General features: G+C 32.8%; 1 protein-coding gene across 2 annotated transcripts in view; it reads right to left on the bottom strand.

The window, feature by feature from the left end:
* Positions 1-25,888, bottom strand: part of LOC123566304 (small conductance calcium-activated potassium channel protein 1-like) — a 275,631-nt gene that overhangs the window by 217,890 nt on the left and 31,853 nt on the right. The window lies entirely within an intron of this gene.

The raw sequence follows: 25,888 nt of genomic DNA, 5'->3' as shown, positions 1-25,888 counted from the left end.
TCCAATTTATTCCACTGTGTGTGTGATGGATGTAATGATGCATTTAGAGACAGTCTTGATTTTCAAAATTCCTAATAAACAAGTCCTCTTCCTTTGGCTGTTGCCATAGTCTCGCTTTTCCCCAAAAATGTCGTTTTCAAGGGTTCGAATCCGGTGACCTATGATTTTTATTGCATTTTTTTGTTTCTTAAATGATTGTCCTTCAATATCCAAAGTTTGAAGAAATTCTGTTATTGGGAAAATTTTCGCCCATCTCATATTCAGGGAATTCTAGCGTACGCCTTTAAATAAATGACTGCAGTTAAATTCTTGAACAGTCTCGTACTATCTTGTGTAGCGTACAAAAACATTAACTGTACTGTGAGCACGGAAACCGTTCCCCGTTTTGTTATTACGTTTCTACTTTTCTACTAAGAGTGGCATTTGCAGACAATTTACATTTTAACGTTTGTCTGTGTAATACAGGATATCCGTTCAATTAGAAACACTCATTATAGCTTATTTACATGGATACTTTACTTAATTACATATGGAAATCCGACGCAAATTTAAGCGACAATAAACTTGATGACATTAATTACGTGAATAAACCCTTTTACAAGAGGAATCCATTTGGGATAGGATTTGTTTTATTTGCGAATGACACATTTTACTTTAAGCAGGAAATTTAAGAGCATCTTCTTTATGACACATAAAAACAACATTCCCTTGCATGCGTATTTATTTTAATAATCACGCATACTCTATGTTAGATATTTAGATTCTTAAGATTAGTTTAAAAGCATTCAATATCATAAATTGATATGAAAATTACTTACCAATTTGTAAAAAGAAATCACGTAACGTACTATGACGTTTTATCAGTTGTTTATTTTTTTGACTGCGTGTTTGGTTTTTTATCCACTACATTACCGATTTGTAATAATTCTCCACAAGCATGCTAAATGCCTGGAAGAAAAATATAAACAAGTTCACCATGGAAGTACTGAAAGTTTCTCTTTTATGGGTTTAAAATCATTTAAATCAAGCATTTAGTTTCGTTTTTTTTTCACTAACTTCAAAGTACATTCGGTAATTATATAAAAGGTTATATTAGAACAATTTAATACCCGAACCGTATCTCTTTACTAGATGACTAAATCTAAAATAACGTGTGAAAATCGTCATACTAGACTGAAAAAGCCATAACTGTTGAATTTGTCTCCTTATATGAAATATAAGACGAAAGTTTTGCTAAATAATTAGGCTGAGAAGCGTATGTTCCTCAGTTTTTCTACATAAAATATATATACATTGTAATGTAATTCCACTTGTACAACACGAAGGCATTTGACATTATATGAATAAAAACGTGAATTGACATATTTGAGCCGCACCATCAGAAAACCAACCTAGTGCTTTTGCGACCAGCATGGATCCAGACCAGCCTGTGCTTCCGCGCAGTCTGGTCAGGATCCATGCTGTTCGCTAACAGTTTCCCTAATTGCATCAGGCTTTGAAGGCAAACAACATGGATCCTGACCAGACTGCGCGCGCAGTCTGGATCCATGCTGGTCGCAAACACACTATGTTGGTTTTCTCGTGGAATGGCTCAATTATTTACAGTTGTACTCTACACTATTGTTTGTTTAATGAATACTCAGATATTGAAAGTCAACAATACCAAAGGAATGTGATCTTAAAGACAAAGCGTTCGTGTCCCTAATTAAGTTTCCATGTCCATCATGTCATGATGAAATGTAGTTTTGTTTGTGATTTATGAAATAAACGACTGAACTATTATGGTAAATATAATATAAAATTAAAGGTAAGAGTAAAATATCAAACGCAACAAGGACAAAACAATGCACATGGCATAATTCTCTTTTATTGGTACTTTTCAAGAAATTTCATTGTTTCAACTGTTTATCTATTTATTATTTTGCCTGTACGTAGTTCACGAAATCGCCTTCAAGTGCATGAATTACAGTTGAATTATGTAAGGCGTTTCTATTCAAGCGAGTATTACTGACAAAATAATTATATTCATAGCAATTTTCAATTTTACTGACTGAATAATTATATTATGATGTTATTAAGTAGAAACAGACGTATACTTTAAAGGGGATTTCAATATAACAGTCAAGATGATTCATAATTCATACCTTACTGAAACTGAAACTTTTCATGAGAATAAAATAACTTCAATACCTTCTGCATCACATCATATTAATTATTTTATATAGATTAATGCTAAGGATATACCTTAGAGAAATTAGTCGTTTCAATGTGTTGCATTCTCCTGGAGGATTAATATCTGAAGCTTTAGTTTTAATTACTAGTCATGTTCGGTCATAATGCATATTCGTACCTTAGACCATTTTGTTTATGAATATTAAGTAGAGGTTACTGTTTCATCTTTTAACACATTACTGTTTTAAAAATACAGTATGTTTATAACTTATATGACATATCTTGCTTTAATGCAAATGTTATGTGATCACAACATTAAGGTATCTTCAGACAGCTTCAAAAAAAAGACATCTGCAACTGATTTGATATTACACTGGCTAGGGTATATTTGGAAAAAAATTCTTTAGCAAGAGCACTTCGATGATTTTTCTCTGGCAAGAGCAAATTTGCATTAAAACAAATTGCTTTCATTTAATTTAAAGAAAATTGTAAACAAACAATTATTGGAGGCAAATAAAACTTTAATGTTGTAACTATAAAAGTGTCAGCAATTATAGTAACATCATAAACCAATCAAGTCAATAAAATAACAAAGAACTAATCGCAATAAGCATATTCTAAAAAAATCTTCGTTTCCTTGGGAGAGAAATTAAAATATTTTTATAAGAACTACAATTACTAGAAAACTTTCAGAAATTGCAATTCAATTTCTACAGTGATTTATAGATTACTTGCAAAATTAATACTAGTTCGAAACGTTTTTTATGAGCTACCAGCGGCTTAATTAATTTGTTTTAAAATATTTATCAAAAAAGTCCTTTAAAAAAGAATTTTTTATCATGCATAAAATTTGACTCCATTTGAGGGATATGGACACGAAATAAGAAGTACTTTTATATGTCAAATAGAAAAGGGTGTATATAAACTAATCAACAGCATGAACAACTGAAGGCAAATTCTTCCCTTCTACTTCATATTACGTTTTTTCTATATATCAAATAAGCTTTTCTTTGACAAAAATACAAAATACTAATTCCATTAGTAGAAATTACCCTAGGATGTGCATTAATACAATTACACCTGGTCCACTCACTAAAGAACCTAGAAAGCTTCTGGAGTTGGAGCGTCTTCTGTATCTTGCACTATCCTCCCACTAACATTTCTAACAGATTTCTGGAGGAGAATCATTGACATTTGTAAATTGCAGACATTAAACCCTGGAACTGATCTAACATTTAACTTCATGACTTTAAATGATTGCTAAAAACATTTTTGGACAGATTTGTTGCTTCCAGTGAACATAAAACCCTCTAAAGTTAACATACGAATCAGAATTGGAAAACATTGCAAAAGTAATTACGTAGTCAAAATGCTATATACACCGTAAGAGACAACAAATCGACCTCACGTAAGTGTTCGAAAGCCTAAATGTTACTGGTCGGGATGTAGCATGTAACATGCATCGTTCTAGTCACTATTATATTCGTTTGGAAAAGCAACATTAAATTTCATTGTTTTTCTTAATGTAATACTTGGTATAAAATTTGCAAACTAAAACGTTTTATATCGTTGTATATTTGCACGGAAATTTGTAAATTTTATATATGCCTAATACCCGTAAGACACAGAAATCGTATTCCAAAAAAACAACAACAACATAATGACCGGTTTCTTGGTGTTGTTTATATTTTGCTTAAAGCTTGTATAAGGTTTTTGTCAGGCAATTTCAGATGATAAATTACAATTTTATTACAGTTGGATTATAACTCATTAAACATTATTTCAGATGCAAGGAATGATAACACGAGTTTTCAATTTATGGGAACAATTATCTAACGAATGTTTCGTGTAAACGAATCATAAACATTCTAAAAATGAGTATACAAGTGCTTTAATTTAAACAAATTTCCTTATTAAGATTAAAACAGGGATCTGTTCTACAGTCTTATTCTTTTTAAACTTAGATGTCTTTCCTGCTTGCTTAGCATGAGTGTATTAAGCTAAAACGACAGAATTTTATAGGTGGAAATATGTTATATTTACTTATAAACAATTGCATTAATGGATGAAATATACTAATCCTTGATGAAACAATGAACAGTATTTCAACACAAAATGGGGAATAACAGCAAATATAATGTGATCTCGTTTTGTTTGCTTTCCCTCAGTACTATCAAATTCAATTGATTAAACATTACAATTCGCCATTGGAACTATGAGCATTAAACAGAACTACAATTTAAACTCTCAGTTATGAGCAAATAATGTGACAGAAGGTACGTGTAACTACATTTAATTTAGTCGAAAACCTTTTTATTTCAATACCGTACGAATATTGCAATTTTAAAGTACGAAAAATTGTGGTGAGTGACCTTTTGATTGCCCCTGTAAAATTGTTTATTTTGTAAACTTTGAAAATGACTAGTTAGTTACTGCGTTACATCGCGAAAGAAACAAAGTCCCATAATTCTTCCTAAAGACCATAAACTCTTTGAAGTATACGAACGATATCTGCCTAACAGAAATTAGATACAATATCACATAATTCCATTAATCATTTGAGTACTCTCAAATTGACTGCATTTGAATTGTAGAGCTGATTCCCCCGTTCAAATTAGTAAACCAAATCATTCTGGCTTCAAATCTGGAACTGAATGTTTCCACAAGTTTGAACACAATCATTATATAGTAGAAAACAAGCAAGAGACAGACAGACAAACAAGAGCAAAATGAATATGTTTGCTGTGGTAGCTAGATGAGGACAATAATAAAAAAATCACAACATTCAGTTTTATTGTTTAAATTAGAAAGGAAAGTAAGCGGCCGATTATAATTTAACAGTCGCTAACTATGGACAGAGGATTGTAAATTGTATTTTCTAAAGATATCCCGTAAATTAACATACTGCTTAATAGCAAATTCGAAATTCTCTGATCTCATATCTTTCACATCTCATTGTAAATCTCGCGTGTCTCGTGTTACATCCTTTGCTAAAATTTACATATTAACATGTAGTGACCTTTTCTCAAAATTATCTTACATTTGATTTGATGGGCAGCACTTGAATGTAGTAATCATCTCAAAATTGACGCGGATATTCTTTATTGCATTTAGAAAAATTTTCTAGGGACTGTTTCTTTTATATTTTATTATTATATTATTATTAGTTCTATTATCATTTTACTATTATCATTACATGTATATAGGGATTGATTTAAAGTCATGAATTGGTAAACATTTTCGGAGCGGCATATTACATTGACGCAAATGACTTAAGTACTGAGATGTGCCACCACATGAAAAATATTATATTTTATCCTTTTACTGTATATTACAAAAGTAAAACTAAAGTGTTTGTTTATTAAAGTGTCACCCCTACTGAAAGGGTCAGCCAGGTTGGCTCATGAGACACCTTCATACATTAAACAGCATTACTTCCCGATTCCTATTTTTTAATGCAATTCACCAGGCAGGTAGGCAATCGGTAACCATTATTTAACTAGCTGGCGGCTCATCAACCGGCCGCTCTTCAGTAACAAGACCCGCCTCTGACAGGGCTCGAACCTTCGACCTCCCGATTGCGGGGCAGGTGGCTTATCCGTTAACTAAGTAAACTAAAGCTTCTGGAAAACGACAAAAAAGTATACTGGTCTCGTGTTCCGAACAATATTTATTGCAGAACAAATAAAAAGATCCTTTCAAGAAATACGTTTAATCGTGTATGCTTCAGTTTATAACATAAAATATTACTGCATATCTTATTATAGGTCTGATACAAAATGTATTATTACAGCGCCAAGACAAAATGTTCAAAATACAGGAAGAAACTATCACTAGTGTTAGTAATCATTAATAAATGTAACTAGTATTATCTTTACGGAACAATTCAATCCCGCTCTATCAAATCACTGCATCTTTGCTTTGTTTCTCGCACTACCAATTTAAAATTGTATCAGTTATGGCAACCAGTATCAGTATGTGCCACAAATCAAAAGAAAATCGCAACCAATGTCAGTATACGCCAAAGATCACCAATGTCAGTATAAACAAAATCGCAACCAGTATCAGTATACGCCACAAATCGAAACAAAATCGCAACCAATGTCAGTATACGCCCACCAAAGATCACCAATCACCAATGTCAGTATAAACTAAATCGCAACCAATACCGGTATACGCCACAAATCGAAACAAAATCGCAACCAATGTCAGTATATGCAAATAGTCGAAATCAACGCGCAACTAATGTCAGTATAGGCAAAGTTTATTTCAAACAGGCAACATAAATTAGGTTACTGTTAATTAACACAGACATTGAAACAAAAACTCTAGTACAAAATTATGTATAAATAATAAAATAATACAATTTGGTAAAACATGTGATAAAAAGATGAAACATACCAGGAGATGCGTTAAGGTAGGCAATTCCAAATAACAACTGCGGAAGACAGTAACATCCCATTTTTGTTCTCTGCTTATCTAGTTTTTGAACTCACAGAGAACACGTTATCGGTTTTTATTCTACATGTACATTGCCATTTTCTAGTGATAGCGTTATTCGCGACTTACATGATAAAAGGACACTATTTTAATTAAAATAGCTTTGAAGTGAGACAAGGGACAACTAAATGCATGAACATTATGTAATACTGTGCTTTCTTATCCACAAATCCACAAAAAATCTAGATTTATCATCAAAATCACAACTAAAACACTTGCTTGAAAAGTTTATTATGATGATTAAAAATACTTATTGTATCCTTTAAAACACTACTTACAGTAGCGTTTATGTTCTAGTTACATAGAATGCACCTCACTGACTGGATAAGAAGTGTTTGTGTTCAATTTTTAAAACTGTGAGAAGTTAGGAAAGTAAAAAACAGAAACAGAGCCTATTTTTATAAATATTCAAGGTAAAGAAGATATTGCACGAGTCTTTTTCAAATCAAATTTATTAAACGAGTTGAAAAAAAAGCGAGGCTTTACCGAATATTTTTTCAATTTTATTCACAGAGCCTCGCCCAACGTCTCCTATACTTAAAATGACGTCAACGTAAAAGCTTTATTACGTTAGTGTAATGCCAAAACTATGTAATGACTTTATTTCACATCCACTATGTGATAGAAAGTTATTTCTTTTTCTGTCACTGACATGTAACACCATGTCAAATTACATTATAATAAATACTAACTAAACCAGCAAAATACAAATTCAGTAGTTTATACCCCTTTAAGTATATGAAAGGTTTCAGTCTTAATAACTAAAATGTTAAAAATTATGTAGCACAATGCCAAATAAATTTGGCTAATAAGCTTTCAATTCCTGTTTTTTACATATATTACCATATCAAGTAACACTAATTTCTGACTATTAACCCAGCTTTACAGTATTCTTTTCAGTTTATGAAAACACTTAAGGCTCTATTCTTAAATGGCTAAATGAAAATGTGAAAAAAATGTGTACCACAAGTCACTATCAATTTGGCTTATGAAATTCTAAATTCCTGATATAAAACCGTATCAACCTATATTAATTACTTGCTGTATCTTTTGTCTTTCACTAAAATTAGTCCAGTTTAACAGTAATCCTTTCAGTGTATAAAAGGCTCCTGTCTTGAATGAAGAAAAGATGTTAAAAAATTAATTATCATAAGTCACGATCAATTCCCTTCAGTCGTTTTAATGTCATTCTCTTTAACATCAAAGATCTAGAACATTTTGTGTAACAATGAAGTCAGATTTATTGGACATGTAATGCCAACTTGCTGTATGAGCCTAGATGTTTACATAATGTTGCAACGAAATACCTTTATTTGTTTCACAGCTTTTTGAGAAAGCAATAATTGTGCCAATTTCCACTTTGAAAGTCCGAAATGGGGAATAATTTTATTCAAATCGAAATCAAGAGTTCATACAGAATTGACTTATATATCACAGCTTTCATTAATCACTATATTAAAACATCACTCAGACAGTTTCCTTAATGAACATACATAGCTTTTTGAAGATGCTGAGGTTTTAGTAAAAGAAATGGCACTATAAAGATTTTTTCAAAGTGCTATAATGAAATAGTTTTGTCGAAATAAAAGTTAGAATTATGGGACCTTGTCTCATCACCATTATAACCTGTTTTAAATTTAAAAACAATACCTACATTGGTTTAACAGATTATTGAAAGAAATCAAAGAATTTAAGAATTTTGCTATATTTTCTAAGTATAATGGAGAAATAATTTTGTAAAAAAAACAACAAAGGAATTTATGTTCTCTTGAGAAATAAATCTATGTTATTTTTCAGTAGGTACGCATGAGCTATAATTTCTGCTTCTGTTACTCTAATCCAGTCCATATAATATAACGTGCCTCGATTAATCACTTTCACGCACGAGTGGTTCACGGGCTGGGTCGTTTTGATCATTTTTATATATTTGAAACCGGTTCATTCCTTCACAAATAACTAAGCAGGCAAGTCGACACTTCGTGTATAAAAATATGTTCATCACATGTTTGAAGAGCCGGCGTTTTCCAGTAATATTGCAACAGAGAGGAGGATGCAAGAAAAATGCAGATAAGTTTTGAACAAATTGTTTTTTTCAGTTACAGTGTATTTCATTAAAATTAAAGAAGGGTGCAAGGCTGCAGTGGTTGGCCGCTGGGGCACATGAATGCACTGTGGTTTGGATGTTTTCATGTGTTGTTTGTGTCCCAACAGTCATTTGATGTTTGCGGTATCAGGGGCTGGGTTCTTTTCGAGGGAAATCCCCGTTTCTATTGAAAAGTAGCAGCAATCGTCATTATATGTTTGTTGCCGTTTTGTTGGGACGTTGTGTTTTGGATATTGGGTGACAGTTTTACATACCTCATGTCAAAGCTTTGACACGTCGCAAAATTCTAATAATTTAGGATGAAAGCTCAAAGTTTACACTGCTTATACAGTCGAAACTAAACGACTATCCTCAACGAATAAATAAAATATCTTTGAACATTTCAAGACCGAAGGCGTCAATACGTGCATATTTTACAACAGCATTATCAACATTTTATTTGTTTCACTACTGCCTTAGATATACGCTCTATTACAAATGAAATGCAAAAATTAAAAAACGATTGAAAAATGAGAATGAATGAACGCATCTTTCTACGGTTGTTCCTACTAGCAGTTGAATACTTATAATTTATCATGTTGTCCATTATGGTCATGTTGCTGTCGTTGCAGATGGTTATAATACTAAGTATACTAGAACGGATTTAGTAGATTTATGTACAGAAAAGGTCGATGTTGGTGAACACGACTAGTGGTCAAGACGATTCTTATGAGGATATTGGAATGGACGATTTTGATGATGACCACAATGATTATCAATTTATTACTGACGTTGTTATTATGTCTCTCAGAGGAGATACTGGTCCAACGCACTAGATCAGCATCTTAAGTTTGGCGTTCGACTGGCCTTCTCTTATTATTGGTGTTAAGGGCGTGCGCTTCTTAACCGTTAGAGAGGGCCTTGACCTACATGGTCGGCCGTTCAACCAAATTCCTCAAATTGACTGTATCTTATATTAAACAGGGATTACAACTTGTAAGTCAGTACATATTATATATTTTATATATTTGTGGATCACTTTGCTACAAACCTCTAACATTTGGGTATGTTGAAACAGACATCACCCCCCTGTTTATGTCCTTGAGTGCCGCTTAGTGGACGCATTGGTCGAGAGGGCTAAGACGCTTTCCCACGGAGGTGAAGGCCCCTGGTTCGGATCCTGGCTACTCCCATTGCGGTGTGTCCTTGGGCAAGGCACTTTATCACGTTTGCCACAGTCGACCCAGCTGTAAATGGGTACCAGCAAACTGCTGGAGGTAAGGTATAAATGATTTTAACTGTCCTTAAAATAGGGTCGCTGAAAAACTCTGCAGAACTTATGTTAATTGTTTCAATTGTTTCACAAAGCGACGGTAAATAAAAATTGCCTTTACCTTTTACCTTTTAGTGCAGTTGATTGCTTGGAGGGTTAACTATTGCGCGGAACAATGTGCCCGATCCTCACCTTTGCACCCGTGTCTGCTGCGTACAATGTATAACTAAACAAATTTATCACTTTGTGGAATAGTATTCTCCAGTATTTTGTGCGTTGGATATCAACTTATCTTTTCTGTTTTGCAGGTCCGCATAGTGGTGTGGGCGACATATATTATCTGTGTGCATATGTCCGTCTGTCACAAAGCTTGTCCGCACTCTAAGATAAACATTTCACATCCGATCTTCACCAAATTTGACGAAAATGTATTTGATCATAATATCTCTGCCAAGTTCGTTAACTTGCCAATTTGGCTCAGGCACTTCGGAATGAAGGCCCTTTAAACTTGTTTTTTATAATCAAAGCACTGCAAGTCTGATAAGGCAGCCGCGTTATAATCAAAGCACTGAAAGTCTGATAAGGCAGTTGTGGGAGATATGCGCCTTTTTCAAAAGCATCTCTAGTTTAAGAAATATAATATCGTGGTTATTTACTAATTGTTCTAATTTTATAATTTTGATGGTATCCTCATGATGATGATGATGTTGATGATGACGTTGGGCTAGTAATCATACCTTTGAACGCAAAATTAAAATATTGTGATGATGATGATGGTGGTGGCGGTTATGATGATGATTAGACTATGCATTTTACCGTACATCGGGTAATAATGACAGCAGTACTATGTTGACCTTCCGAAACTGGAAATGGTTTTAAATTAATCATACATTAAGTATTAGATTGCGTCACATTTTGTTCATTATACAGCAGTACAATCTATTGTTTTTGTTTTATTTTTTGCAGGTATTGAAAGTAAACTTCTTTTGGGCGATGGGTAAAGAAAACAGGCATGTGGACAACAGAAATTTATGCTGGTGTTGGGTAAAGTAGTTAAAATATGTTATTTGGTAGCATTACCTGAAGGTAAGTAGTCAGGTAAAAGCTACATGTTATTAAACCTTTGTCTTTGGTCCCTTTTGTTCGGTTTATCGGTTTATGACCACATTATTTATGTTAACGCTTTTTATCAAAAACTATTTTGATGGGGGTGTTGTAGAAGCGAAAGATAAAAAGTCACGTTATTGAAAAGTTGTATTTGGTCCGTGTTCTACCGTATATGATACAGACTATACATTGGTTTATGTCTGTAATATCTATGTTTATGCTTGTAATTAAATTGTTTTACTGTGGCTTTTGTTAAATCAAAATTTCTAAGGAGGTTAATTTGATCGAACTGATTTGAACGGCATATGTCATACACATTTTGCTTTCGAATTACGACTTTGACTGTATTTTCAGTGCTAGATGGTGCCTGTGCATGCATGTATTATGTAAGAAAATATTCCGTATTACACTGCCAGTGGCTTAGTCGTACAGGAATTGCAGTAACATTGATTCTTGAATATTGCATTAGTATGGTATCTTAATGCCGCCATCTATTTAATAGTTTTCGTCCACAGTGCCAAATCTAGGGCTGTGCGCTTTGTGACTTTATCGTAATCACGAAATCATTTATCAATAATCAACACCTGTATAGTATTTCTATTATTTAGTTATTTGATTCCGAGGGGGTTAACCGAACATAATAGATAATAATTTTGATACTATATTTACTTTTATTTAGATGCTTGTGTATGCAGCTTCTATATCCTCTTGTCACAGGCGTTGTGCTGTCGATATATGTCATTATACTGGAACCAAGGAAGAAGCACTGTCGAGTCAAACAATACACTAGGAATAGAAGGGCAGACTGAGAGCACAGTCGAACCATTCGGTGGATTGCATGAGACTTCGCTAATTCTAAATATACACTCGGAGTGGCAGGGTGGCATGACCTCGGTAGAGTTCTTTCACCTTAAACTGGTGAAAGTAAATGGAAACTTTGCTAGCAGGGTTAGCAAAACACTATTAAGTAAAATTGTTTTATCTATTCAAATATACGTAATTACATACTTGAATAATGGCTGAATTATAAAATGCGCGTCTTGTAAAGATTACCACCTGACCTATTTCGGGTTAGATCCAACAAATTATCAGGGAAAAAGTAACTGCTGCATATTGTTGATTAGATAAAATCAAGAGAAATAATGGTCAAATAGAGTTGAATATAGCTTATATTGCCATCTTTGAAAGTAAATTATCCGGAAAATCTTGTATTATTAAAGAAATGAATGCTTGCATGTGGCTATTCAGTAATTAGATACAATATTCAATGTACCATTTTACGGACGAATTTTATTTCATAAAATATTTGGTGGCCCTCAACACACTTTGTGCATTTCGGTATGGCATATTGTATACACAATCATCAGTATAATTTAGGCAATCAGAGCAAAATCCATTATCATGAGGTTGAGAATTCGTTGAGCATCTTGGCCTCGGAATTTCGGCAGCTGGATTTGCTAGCAGAATTTGCAATTTTGCATTCTCCTTCCATTGTCTAGTACATGTGTACTTATCATAAATTTAGAGCGTCAGCATCATAGCGTTGCCTATTTTGTTTTATTTATCATTTCATGCTTCATTTCATGATACTTCTATCTCATACAATATGCCATGATATTTCATTAATTTTCTGTAATGATATTATAATAATAAAAGTCACGGCCTTATCCCATTCAATCAGCATTTGTTATTTATTGTCAATAGTCAGAAGCGACAGACTGCTCTTACTGATATATGGTTAAAATCTAGGTCAGTTCTCGTCATGGTTAAAACAACATGTCTCTCAAAGTGCGGGCGAGTCTGTCGCTTCTTATTTTCATGTCCTACGGATAAAATAAAGGAATTTATGTTCTCTTGAGAAATAAATCTGTTATTTTTCAGTAGGTACGCATGAGCTATAATTTCTGCTTCTGTTACTCTAATCCAGTCCATATAATGTAACGTGCCTCGATTAATCATTTTCACGCACGAGTGGTTCACGGGTTGGGTCGTTTTGATCATTTTTATATTTCAAACCGGTTCATTCCTTTACAAATAACTAAGCAGGCAAGTCGACACTTCGTGTATAAAAATACCCACCCTCCTCACCCTAACAATTTTTTGGAAAAAATTCTGCTGTCGTGTTATATATTTTTCAGCGCCAGTACACCAGGTCATGCACCATACTGTCACACCGGTATACAGTGCCTTTTATGGATAAAGACAATTATTCCTTACAAGAAGTCAAAAGTTCGCCACCATGTATATGAAGGCTTCATTATGGATTGTTTAAGATATTGCTCATGCATATGAAATTGTTTCATCTACGAAATTCAGCGGGCTTTTTGTCAGTTTATTTAAGTATTTATCTGTATATTTAATTTGTCCAAATATTAAGACCTGTATCATGTCCAATTTTCATTTAATACCAGAAAAACGAATATTATAGATGAAGGAAGTCGGGGGGGGGGGGTAAAAAAACGTTTCTGTTTGCAGCATTTGGACATCACTACCTCCCCCCTCCGTCCTCCAAATTAAGATAAATAACTAAAAGATGAGGGTAAAAAAGATGTATAAATGGGAGTTAGGTGTTAGGCAGCCGGCTCGCAGTTTCCCGACTTCCCTTTGAAATAGTCTTGTTAACAAAATGAAATAGATTCAGCGAAACTTTAAGGTTGTGTAACAAAAGAAACTGTTTGTTTTTATTCAGTAAAGAAAATATTTTATTTTGTAGAATATGATAATTATGTTGTATCAAGTAAACACGCGGGCAGCAGCGGACTTGTTTATTTTGCTGCAAAATATCGTCTTCTTAAGAGCAAAAAAAAAATATATATCATTTTAAAGACTTAAGTTTTAATTGTTAGTCGTGACTTTTGTTCACATCGTGGCTGATATATTGCTGCATAAACAAATTAAACAAGACAAAAATATGGTATCTATTTGGCAGTGTTATTCTGATTATATATTCTCTTGCACATGCACTGGATTCATATTTTTGTTTCCTTTAAATCCATTATCATGATGTTGAGAATTCGCTGAGCATCTTGGCCTCGGAATTTCGGCAGCTGTATTTGCAAGCAGAATTTGCAATTTTGCATTCTCCTTCCATTGTCTAGTACATGTGTACTTATCATAAATTTAGAGCTTCAGCATCATAGCGTTGCCTATTTTGTTTCTATGCAATTTGGCTAGAAATCTATCATTTCATGCTTCATCTCATACAATATGCCATGATATTTCATTAATTTTCTGTAATGATATTATAATAATAAAAGTCACGGCCTTATCCCATTCAATCAGCATTTGTTATTTATTGTTAATAGTCCGAAGCGACAGACTGCTCTTACTGATATATGGTTAAAATCAAGGTCAGTTCTCGTCATGGTTAAAACAACATGTCTCTCAAAGTGCGGGCGAGTCTGTCGCTTCTTATTTTCATGTCCTACGGATAAAATAAAGTAAATAAACTTGATATTTACACTAACAATATGATCTTAAAGGTTTGCGTATGTTCGATACACGCAAAAATGAATTAGTTAGATAAGGACCGAGGCAATTAACGTTGAAGAATAGAAGTTCTGTTAATAACTGAGAAAATGTTAGTGAACTATGTTAGAGAATTATGAAGAATACATTGAGTAAAAATTATCTTAGAACTTAGTACAATATTACATAGTAGTTATCATACAGAACAGAGTTGTTATTGTTGTAGTTAGTATAGTGTGAACCCTTTAGATACTGTTACACCACAACGGGACGGAACGTGGGTGGACGGGACGGGACAAAGTTAATCCAATACAGCACACTACCCCTCAAGCAAAGTTTGGTGGGGTGTGATTAATTACATGTAGCTCTATAATGCATTGTTCGTATCGGCTTTATTATTTTTTTCACTATTTTCTTATGATTAAAATAAAAAGTTTTATGCTGTTGACTGTTGATAATTCTGTAACTGTGCAACTGGCAACACTTGCCGTTTTTTTGTCTTCTTATTTATATTTGATAACAATTCTTTGTAATAATATCATTATGTTAGATTTATATTTGATAACAATAAGACAAATGAATCGTACGTTAGCGTTCAGGTTCTGTAAACTGTTTTTAATACATTTCTGACTTTTTAGGTGCTACGATATACCCTCCTGTATACCTCACTCAATGTTTTCGTGTGTTTAAATTTATTTAGAGTCTTCCTAGGCATGCCGAGAGGAGAATTCCAAGGATGGTGCAAGATAAATAAGGGGCTGCTGTTTCAAAAATTTCCCCTGGTGCTTTAATAGGCTAGGTGTCAATACCTCAATTTAAAGTAGATTCGAAAGATCATTAGACTAAGTGTTCTTATATTGTAAGTTTTCACCTCCGACTGGGGTTTAAACCCGCGACTTTCCGTCTTTTATGCTAGATACTAACCGCCGTGCTATATTGAATATATATTTTATCGCTTTATAGATTTTTGATCACAACATCAGTTTGCAAGGGCTGCGTGGCAGCTGTAAAAAGTCTCCCCGTACTTCGATCATGGGTCATGAGGTCGGTCAATGCTTATGAATAATAGAATTCCACTTAAGCCGGTTCTAGAGGGCGTAATGGCGCATTGTCTACTTCCAAATGATCTTCTTATTCATTTGATCATTACTGCATTAGACTGCTCGACTTTCAGAGATTATTAGATTTGAGAATTTCACTGAATTTTACAATTAATGTGAATGTTAAAGTTTTCAAGAGACATGCCTTAAACGTTCGCTAACAAAAGGCTAGTGCAACAATTAATGGAAAATTGGGACGAGATGCACAGCATGTAATTTATCAAGATTGTGAAAATGCCTGATTTTAATTATGATAACAAAAGAAAGTTAGTAGCTCTCCCGGACATTTAAATATAATAAGCAACTGCTAGACGATTTGCTACGGTATCGAATGTGCAACTTTATTACAAGCATAATATATACGAAAAATATTTTTTCAGAGAAGAAACAAGAAAGTTAGCATATTATATGTAAGAAATGTCCGAGACTGAAAGGCATTGAGTTATGTTAACAATGAAAGTAATGTAATAGCTTCATCTTGTCCAAGATTATGTTTCGCGTTCTATCACATATTAAAGAAGGGAAAACTAGAAATATCAATGTAATAGAATTGTTTAAAAAATAAACATAATTTCGCTTAAGGCCTATCATCGACATAATGCACGAAACCCGCTGTGGTTTAACTGACTTAAAACATCTTTGTAATTCTGTTTAGTCTCGTAAACAAAAATAACTTGAGTTTGATAAAACTAAAATCTTATTTCAAAGAGAGAATCATAAAAACCCATTAATGTATAAAACACAGTCAGCCGATTTTGACCAGTGGAAATCTACTTAAATAATAGTTAATTGACACATAGTTCGGCCCAGAAATAATTGGTTTTCATCTACAAAAAATTGATCGTACATCTAAATGATATTATTTTTTGTTGATGGCTTACTGCTCAATAGTCAAAACTTCAGGTCAGGAACGCAATAGTTTTGATTATGAACCGGCAAGTCATTCAATACATGTAGTGTTTTAATACATGGCCTCAAAAATAATTAGCACATTTATGTCTTATTATTTTACTTAGGATATAGACATGGCTATGTGACCAGTGATTAAGATACTATTATTAAGAAGTGGTGTAACAAAGTTTAAAAGAAACTGAACTCAAATGGTCGTCACGAGGCTGTTAGCGTAGAAACTGCAACACTGTTGTTCGAGCCGTAAATGCAGCGAACCTTAACTTGAGTCTCTAAACATTTCACTGTTCATGTTTTTTTTTCTGTATATTTTAATTATCTCATGTCGTTCAGATGGATTGCAATTCCGGGATTGATTCAGTACGTCATACAGATCTATCTAAGACAGCTGTCGATTATTTAGATTGTGACAATAGATTAAGAGAAATTATATTGAATATATACAAAGAATATGCTGCTGTACTTTTACACAATACAACATCTTCATAGAAAATGTAACGAAAGAAAAATGAAACAGATATAACAAAAAAGAAATAATCAAAAAAGTAAAGTGTTCAACAACTGTCACACTCATAATATATTACGCAGCAATTCAAGTTGTTACCATTCGTGTGCGCATAACGATGTATATTTTGCAAGCTTGTCCTTTGTTTTGTATATCAAAAGACCAAACTTTTACATAATTATACTGTTCATACAGTTATATCTAATATTATGCCTTTCTCGTGTACATGTTATGTTAAACCGCCATGTAAGTAAACATACCGAAGAATATACTTTCGGCCAATAATCGATAGCGGTCAGATTTTCTATATAGAAATAAGAAGGGCATGTACACATTTTACTTAATAACAAAATTACTAAAAATAAGAAACCTTAGATGCAAAAATATTACCAAAGTTCAACATTTGATTCATCTCGAGGTGTTTTTAAATTAAATTTTATTTTTATTTTTGATTCGTTCCTAACATGATGTTTAATGCCATCATTTCGTCATTTTCCCCCTTCTATGTTCCATATGAAATGTGTAAAAAACCCATACATGCGTTTCTTAAAAGCAATTTTTTTTTGTATAAAACCATTGATATGTAAGCTTAGGTGCAAATGATTTCCTACTCTCAGTAAATTTATCTTTTGAATGATATTTATTTCATTTTTGTAAAATAAAGGTTTGATACGTTCTCAGACGGTTAATTTCCACTGATTCTGAAGAATAAGTAACTTCAGTGCGAAGTTGTTGTTGTAGCGTCATATGCAGACGACATATTAATGCCGCGTGAACATACGGTATCGTGATCAAAAGGTTAAAGTAAATGATTTAATCAGTTTAACTAATTTGTGATTGAGTGTTTTAAATCAATTTTACTTCGCGATTAATTCCTTTTGTGTTAACAGTACAAATTTGACAACATAAGAAATTCAATAAATATTGCAATTAATATCCTAGTTCTAAAAAGAAAGAGATACGCATTTCTTCTGATGTTGTTGTTCTTACCTTTTTTATTTTCATTTAAATATCATTGTCAATTATGCCAATTACTATAACGGCCATACAAAGTTGAAAGGCTTATCTGGAGAAGAAAAAGTGAGGAACGCAAGGTATTTACATAAAAAAACTGATATAAATTTTAGTTTAAGTTTTTAGATAATAAATTGCCAAAACTACGCAGCGCAGCGCAGCGTAACCAAATAAAAACGAATAAAAAGAAGATAATAAATTCAAACTCCGCCTAAGTCATATTAAAGGCGGAAATTATGTCCGGAGGATTTTGATGTACAAGAATGTTTTTGTAATGCAGATAAAATATATGCATTTAAACAGAATTGATTTTACACCACATAATCTTCATGAACAATAATGACGGTTTTAATAAAACCTAAAAATATATCATGATTACAGATAAATTTTCCATGAATGCAAGATAGATATCATAAATATATTTTTTAGTCAGTGCTTTAAACTGTCACAGCAATACGTGTGTTTTCATGATATCAACTAACTTTTTATGAAATTAGAAAAAAATGATCATGATCTTTTTTTTTTTCATTAGTGGTGATATAATTTTACTTTCGTGAAAATTTGAACTGGTTTGATGATGATTTTTTTTCATCAGTTATCATGAAAATCGTCATTATGAAACTTTCATAATTAATTGTACATGTTCAATTTAAAATGATTTTAAATGAATGCCATTTCTATACTGTAATCTTAATGAATGTTGGTTGATCCATCATGCGTATATATCCGTTTTATTGGCCCCCAATTACCACTAAATAAGGAGCGTTAAAACAACACAGACATAGACATGTACAACACTGATAATGCTATAAATGCGTTTTGAATATAATTATAATGCCATTTTACTTTTTCGCATCATTTTTATTATTATTATTGTTTTGCAACAGTTTGGTAAAATTTGTGTAGTTATATTCACATTGAATATGGCAAAATACCTCTACCACGCTGATTGCCAATATTTGTTAAAAAGAAAGAGAAAATGATCAATTTGACCAAGGGTGACACAAGTCTCCCTTTTATTTATTCTACAAACATACCATAATTTTAGATTCATTTAATTTCTTACTTTGCCGATATATAAGGAATTACTTAATTGATATACGTATGATATTTAACCATTTAAGGGGGGGGGGGGGGGGGGGGGTGGGGGAAAATCTACATATGTAATTGTATAAATTGTAATCAACCGTTTTCAAAAAACACAACTTATATATGTATTTTTGTGACTTAAAAATGGACGTGGTTGTAAAAATCTAAAAGGTCATTATCAGGATTTTATTTTGTGACTTAAAAGACAAAAATACAAAAAAACATTTCTTCATATTAAGTATTGTTTTGGTAAAAATGAATTTTTAAAATTTCTTATGAAAAGTCCCTTCTTTTATATAGTTTGTAACTAAAATGGCAACTCAATTATGCTTGTAAAACCTCTTGAAATTGAAATAAACATCCAGGTGATAATACCCGGAGGCAATAGATATCGGTCACCCGTTACCAATACCTTATAGCTGTTGTTTCCCCTGATATCGATTTTCTGCCATATTGGTCATGAGGTCAATTATTCCTTATGTGGATGGACAATGAAATTTTGTTTTTGTTTGCGAAAAAATAAGATATTGCACTGAACTGAAAATGTAAATTTCCAACTATTTCTAGAATAGACACAGCCCAGCTATAAACGCAGACAACATTCATTAACGTTCTCTAAAGCGTGCAGCAAATACTATGGAAAGATGATATTGTATCGTAACAAAGTGCCATTGTCACTATATATATATATAGTTTGTTATTCATACCGCCTATTTTATTGCTGTTTGAGACCTGAGAATATTTTTACAACATTCTTCACAAGTGCAGTAACATGTTTGTGTATTTGAGAAAAAATACTTATAAATAGTGTCATGTTATATAGCTAGATAAACTTCAAGGCTATATGTAGATATATATGTACAGATGTCTTTTTCACTCTTTTACTGTCTTTACAGATATAATGACAAACATGTCATGGCATGCTGTTCACAAAATAAAGCGCTTTATATCCACGACCACTTTGAAAAAAAATAATGATAGGTTCGACTTTATTGGAAAACTGAAACTATGATAATGAAGGTTCTCCAGGTGGCGGCGTTGTTCCGCGGCAGAACTGATTTTCAATTTACGATGATAATGTTTTGAACAATGACAGTAATGTGCGTAAAGTAGAATGCGTGCCTATCTATAAGTTCAGTTCCACACACAATATGCACTAACAGATACAATAAAAAATTATAGTGTTATTTTAAAAAAGACATTGTAAACAAAAGAAATGCAACAACTTAAAAGGTTCTTATATCTTCATGGATATGCTTACTATATGACCGGTATATAACCATTTTATTATTATATGTCTTGTCTGCCAATATAACTTTTTTATCAGAAAAGCAAATAATCAAACTGACGTGCATTACCATTTCTTGTGACGGAGTCAAAAAGCTTATTGTTGAATGTTTGAAACATTTACTAGGTGCATGTATAAAACAGTTTTATGACGAAAAGTGTTCAACTTTTATTCTTTATTGATCCAGACCTTTCTAAATTAATCCAGAACTAATGAAAACTACGTAAAACCCTACAACATTATCCGACGTGAGACTATCGAGAAAAAGTCATGTGGGACAGCCATATACAACACTATCATAACCTTATTCCATTTGCAAGGTATAGATATCACGGTGTCGAAGATTCAAGTGAAATTGAATTATGTGCGTTTGCCCCCCCCCCCCCCCCCCCCCCCCCCCGGTAATTTAACAGTCCACATTACGTGACCCGTCAACGAAGTACGAATCGAAAAAGGTTTCAGCTTAAATTGTTAAAGTTGCTAAAATGTTGTTGGCTGATCTAGAACAAAATAAGTTCTCTTTTTTTGTAATGACCAAAATATGTGATTGACAGAGTACTAGCACGTTAAGTAAGAGACGACGACGTAAACGGGCAGCATGCAGCATGTTTTAGAAGAGGATAATTTCTATTTTGCCTTTCAGTCCTCTATTTGATAAGTTCTTTGTGCAAAATGACATTTATAAAACATTAACATCTTACATATCTAAATAATCTCAACTTTAACGTAATGCGTTCACGCGTTCGCGACTTCAAACAGCATAACTCTAAACCTATTTCAATTTTACTTATTGAACTCATTTTAAAATCTTCAAATATGAACTGCAATGTGACCTTTTTAAACGACAGAAGTACTTTTGCTATTATTTTGAACTCTACGTCAATACTCTCCATATTCCATAATTCAGACCGTCCACACCCATTGTATACTACTAGCTCAAAGCGAAACTGAATGTAAACAATATAACGTATTTCAACAGTTGAAAATATTAAGGAGAAATCGAGTCGAAAATAAAGGTGAACAAAGGGAGTTAAAGAACTGTAGGTAAAATTACATTGGTGTATGAATGAAAAGATATTCCGGATTGATTCGATACACTGATTCGTTTGTTTTAGAATTCAACGTTGTAGTAGCTTGAAGAGTGCTTACGCAATAAATTCTTTCCTGCGTGATAATGTGCCATTTGAAAAATAAACCTAACTTTTTGAACGGCTTATTTATTTGACTGCTGCATGCTTTGTTGCACTGTTTGATTTCATCCTTAACTGATTCTTCCTCCAAAGTCGACCTAACGTTCCGGCAGCCTATAGTTAAACTATCACAATGTGCGTAAAAATGTAGGTCTGAATCGTAACAATATGAGAGAAAAAAAATAAAATCACTGAAACTGTTCAAGCTAAATGAATGCAAATGTATACGATTTAATATGTCATATAGAGACTTTACAGCTTTTAATTTAGCCCTTATCATGCTAAACACGATTGATTCTGCCTTTGCGACCAGTGCAGACCAAGATCAGTCTGCACTGTTCGCTATTCAGTTAGTAAATTTTCAGTGAAAACCCTTCGAATAATAAATGGTACTGCCCAAATTGAATGATGGATCAGTCCATTTTAGAAATTTAGCAGGGTTAAGTTAATGATGTAGTAGGATCTCAAAAATACATAGTTTTTTACCTTCCCCCAAACTGGACAATATATCTGATACAGAAGCGCACCAGGGCGGGCGGAACCATCTTCACAAGAAAAGTTTCTACATCTTTATCTAGGATCGAGCCTACAGCAGTAAAGAATAATGATTCGAAGGGATCGTCCGTATTCATGAAACCTTAAGTCATTTTCTCACAGGTCTATATCGTAAAAAGAAGATTATTTTGGCACGTTTGATATACAATGTCAGATTGTCGTACAAACATATTAACATACTTTATATTATCTAAGATACATTTTGTGTCAGTTATCGCATTCCAGAAGACTGTAAGATTCAACTTTACTTTAAAATTTTCATCGAAATCAAACTGATTTATACATGTCAGTGCAAACTCAGTAAAACAATGTACCACAAAGTCGTAAGATGTATAACAAATATATAGCCCGTCCACAATTACATAAATCCATGGTTCTCTGGCTCCAGAAAAGATGTTCATAGCTATTGTGTTAAATACTAATGGAGCACAAAAGTCAATGTAATGCTATGACAAAAGAATGTTACATGAACGGAACTCGATTAAGATATGTCAGTTTTTCATCGATTGTTATGCAGTCAAATAAAAACACGGATTTTCTTTTTTTGGTAATAACGAATAAACGATTGGTTGAATGCGATGTTGATTAAATAGCATTTTTGTTAAAATGACTGTTGCAATGTGTATGTTTTCTGTTAACAAGATTTTTTATTACATTTTCTACTATTATTATACCTCATTAAATAAAGCTGGATCGAAATATCATTTCGAAGACTGATGCATAATTTAAAACATGAAATTAATACCTGTAATGATTAAATACAATTCCACGAGGGCTATAAAAGTCCAGGAAATAACGCATAATGGACTCAATGAATCTTACATAATAGCTAGAGCAAATCAATTATTAAAATTTAATTAAAACATTACATTATCCCTGCTTTTGTTACCTTTACTAAAAGTACAACATGATTATGCTGCTGATTAAATGTTCGTATTTTTTAAACAGAAAATAACAGCAAAATAGCTGATAGCATAAAGCACATCAAACGTATCGTGAACTGATACGCCCACTACCAGGCACACACATCTTCTCCTCATGTGAAACACACATTTCTTTATCTTAGATGTCCACTACTAGGGACTCGTATCTTCAACTGGGGACCCAACCACTAGATAATCTATCTTCAACTGTGCCATTCACTACTAGGTACTAGTATCTTCAACAGAAACCCCAACTACTAGGCACTTGTATCTTTAGTTGAGGCGCCCATTACCATGCACTCATATCTTTGACTGAGACGCCCACAACTAGGCAGTAGTATCTTTATCTAAAAGGTTAAAGTAAAGTGTTTTGAAAACTCTCTTCAGATATTTTTTTCTTTTAGGATTTCACATCCCATAGACCTTTTTGTCATGCAAATGTATATAATATATTGTTGACAACGAGTTGAAGAATCTGTCAAGAGAAGTTAGTGTGTTTGGAACAATAATTTTGTGTAATAATTCTTTGAGATCTTAAGATTGCACTTGGCTTTACTATAACTGAATACTCCATATCTCTAATACGATACATGTGTATCAGCTTTTAGTACTGTGTGCCATTTTATGTACATACTTCACAAAATGTTGATAATAGAAGACCTGCGGAGCTCAATATTAAATAGTTTAATTAGTCCTCTGGTCTTTCATGTTTATTTTAAGGAGTCAAGATAGGATGTTTTATTTATTTGTCTTATAAGAAGCTTTGAGGATGTGGTAAAATGTTGATTAACTAATTCAATCGTTTATGACTATAAAATTACCTTAAACTGTTGCATATCCATGTTTCCTTTTTTCTTTCTTCCTACATCTGGTAACTGTGTTGTTATTTCTTTCCTGCCGTTTTCTCTTTGTTTTAACCACAAAATACTAATATATTTTATATCTGAAAATTCTAACAAATGGAAGTATTTGACATTTAAACTTGGTGACATCAGTTTCTCTCAGCTGCTAATTAACATCACATCGAAAAGAAAAATGACAATTTGATATCGAGCTTGACGCAAACGTATTTTGAAGTAAACTATTTAATTAAAATGAGACAAATGTGTTAATCGAAATGTTTTGAAATATAAAAACAAGTCAGACATGTTTCACATAATTGTGTAGCAAGATGTTACAGCTGAGTTACGTTCATGTAAGATTAGACTAATGTCAATTCATATGTTAGTCTTATCTTTTCGATGAGTTACACTTACTAGAAAACTTTTACAATGTTTATACATTGGAATATGGACTTTCACGTGTGAAATAATAGCACAATTAGTTTTGGCTGGGTTGCTCACTGGACATGTGTATAGAAACGGAAACAACACTATCGAACAGATTCAGTTACTTTGTCCCTTAGCTTACACAAATATTGATTATTATTGTTTTACATTCATTCATTCATATTTAGCTAAAAACACAATAGTAAGGTATATCAATACCATGATTAAAAAGAAGATATCATTTTTTTTATTTCCTTTTCAAAAACATAGGGACACTACGGTTATATGTTGATCAAACTTTAAATTAACATGGCTGTGTAATAAAAGATGAAACATGTCGCATAGTCCAATATTTTGAATACAATTTGAGTCAATTGAAATAATTTAGAGCTAACGCATGCCACAAAACACATTTCATATTTATGGTAAAATAATTCATGGTAAAAACAAAATAGTTGACCGTTCTGTGAGCAGAAATTAATTTTACATCTCACGAACTGCAGTCATGATAAATTCGCAATATATCAGTGTATGTTTCATTCGAACTTACAATTGAATGTCTCTTGTTAGTTTTTATATGCAAAGAGCAGCAAAAAAGTTATTACAGCCGAAAAGAATTACCCTGGGTAAAATGCATATACAAAAGGAGACGTCTCTGAAACTTCATTGTAGGCTTAGTGACTAAGTTTTTTCTATACCATGCAAACAGTGCATCATTTCATACCTAGGCATAGAAAAAGCATGTATAATTACTACAGACAGATTTGAACAAACACATAATTAGTCAGTTTACTTTATGTCTACATTTGTTTTGTGTAATGTCTTGTTTCAAACAATTCTGCTTATGTTATATGCATACATGTACTTTCTAATGGAATATAATGGGAAAAAGGAAGGCTGACGCCAATCATGACCATGCACACACACACACACCACAATGTGAGACCGTCCAACTCCGAAACGAGTCGCAATTCACTGCTTCTTCCATCAGCAGACTCACAGTTAAGATAGAGAGTTGATCAGAAACATTTCTAGTATATATGAGTGTGTACTTCCTGTGTCACCTTATAACAGCTCAGGACTGTTGAACTATATTGGATGAGTATGTCAGGAGTTTCGTCTGCGCATAATAACCCAGCTCATGCATGGGTTCAAACATATCACGAATTGTAAAATATTTTCATGACTGTCTCAAAAGTAATTATAATATACTTTTATCTAGGATATCTGGCGACTGATTAAACATTTATCCATACTGCTGGTGTAATTATCAATCATTGTTTCTATAAGACCTTTTGTTAAGTATCAAACAGTTTTTTTACAGTGTTCCTAAACTTGTTTTCAGCTCGGAAACATTTACCCAGATTGCAAAATGGGACATAAAATCAGCTTTCCGCCTTATTACGTATATTTAATTGCATTAAAAGCTGTCCATGTATCAACT

Source organism: Mercenaria mercenaria, chromosome 8, assembly GCF_021730395.1.
Source record: "Mercenaria mercenaria strain notata chromosome 8, MADL_Memer_1, whole genome shotgun sequence".
Lineage (NCBI taxonomy): Eukaryota > Metazoa > Mollusca > Bivalvia > Venerida > Veneridae > Mercenaria > Mercenaria mercenaria.
Note: the sequence above shows the minus strand (reverse complement) of the source record. Positions and strands in the feature narration are given on the sequence as shown.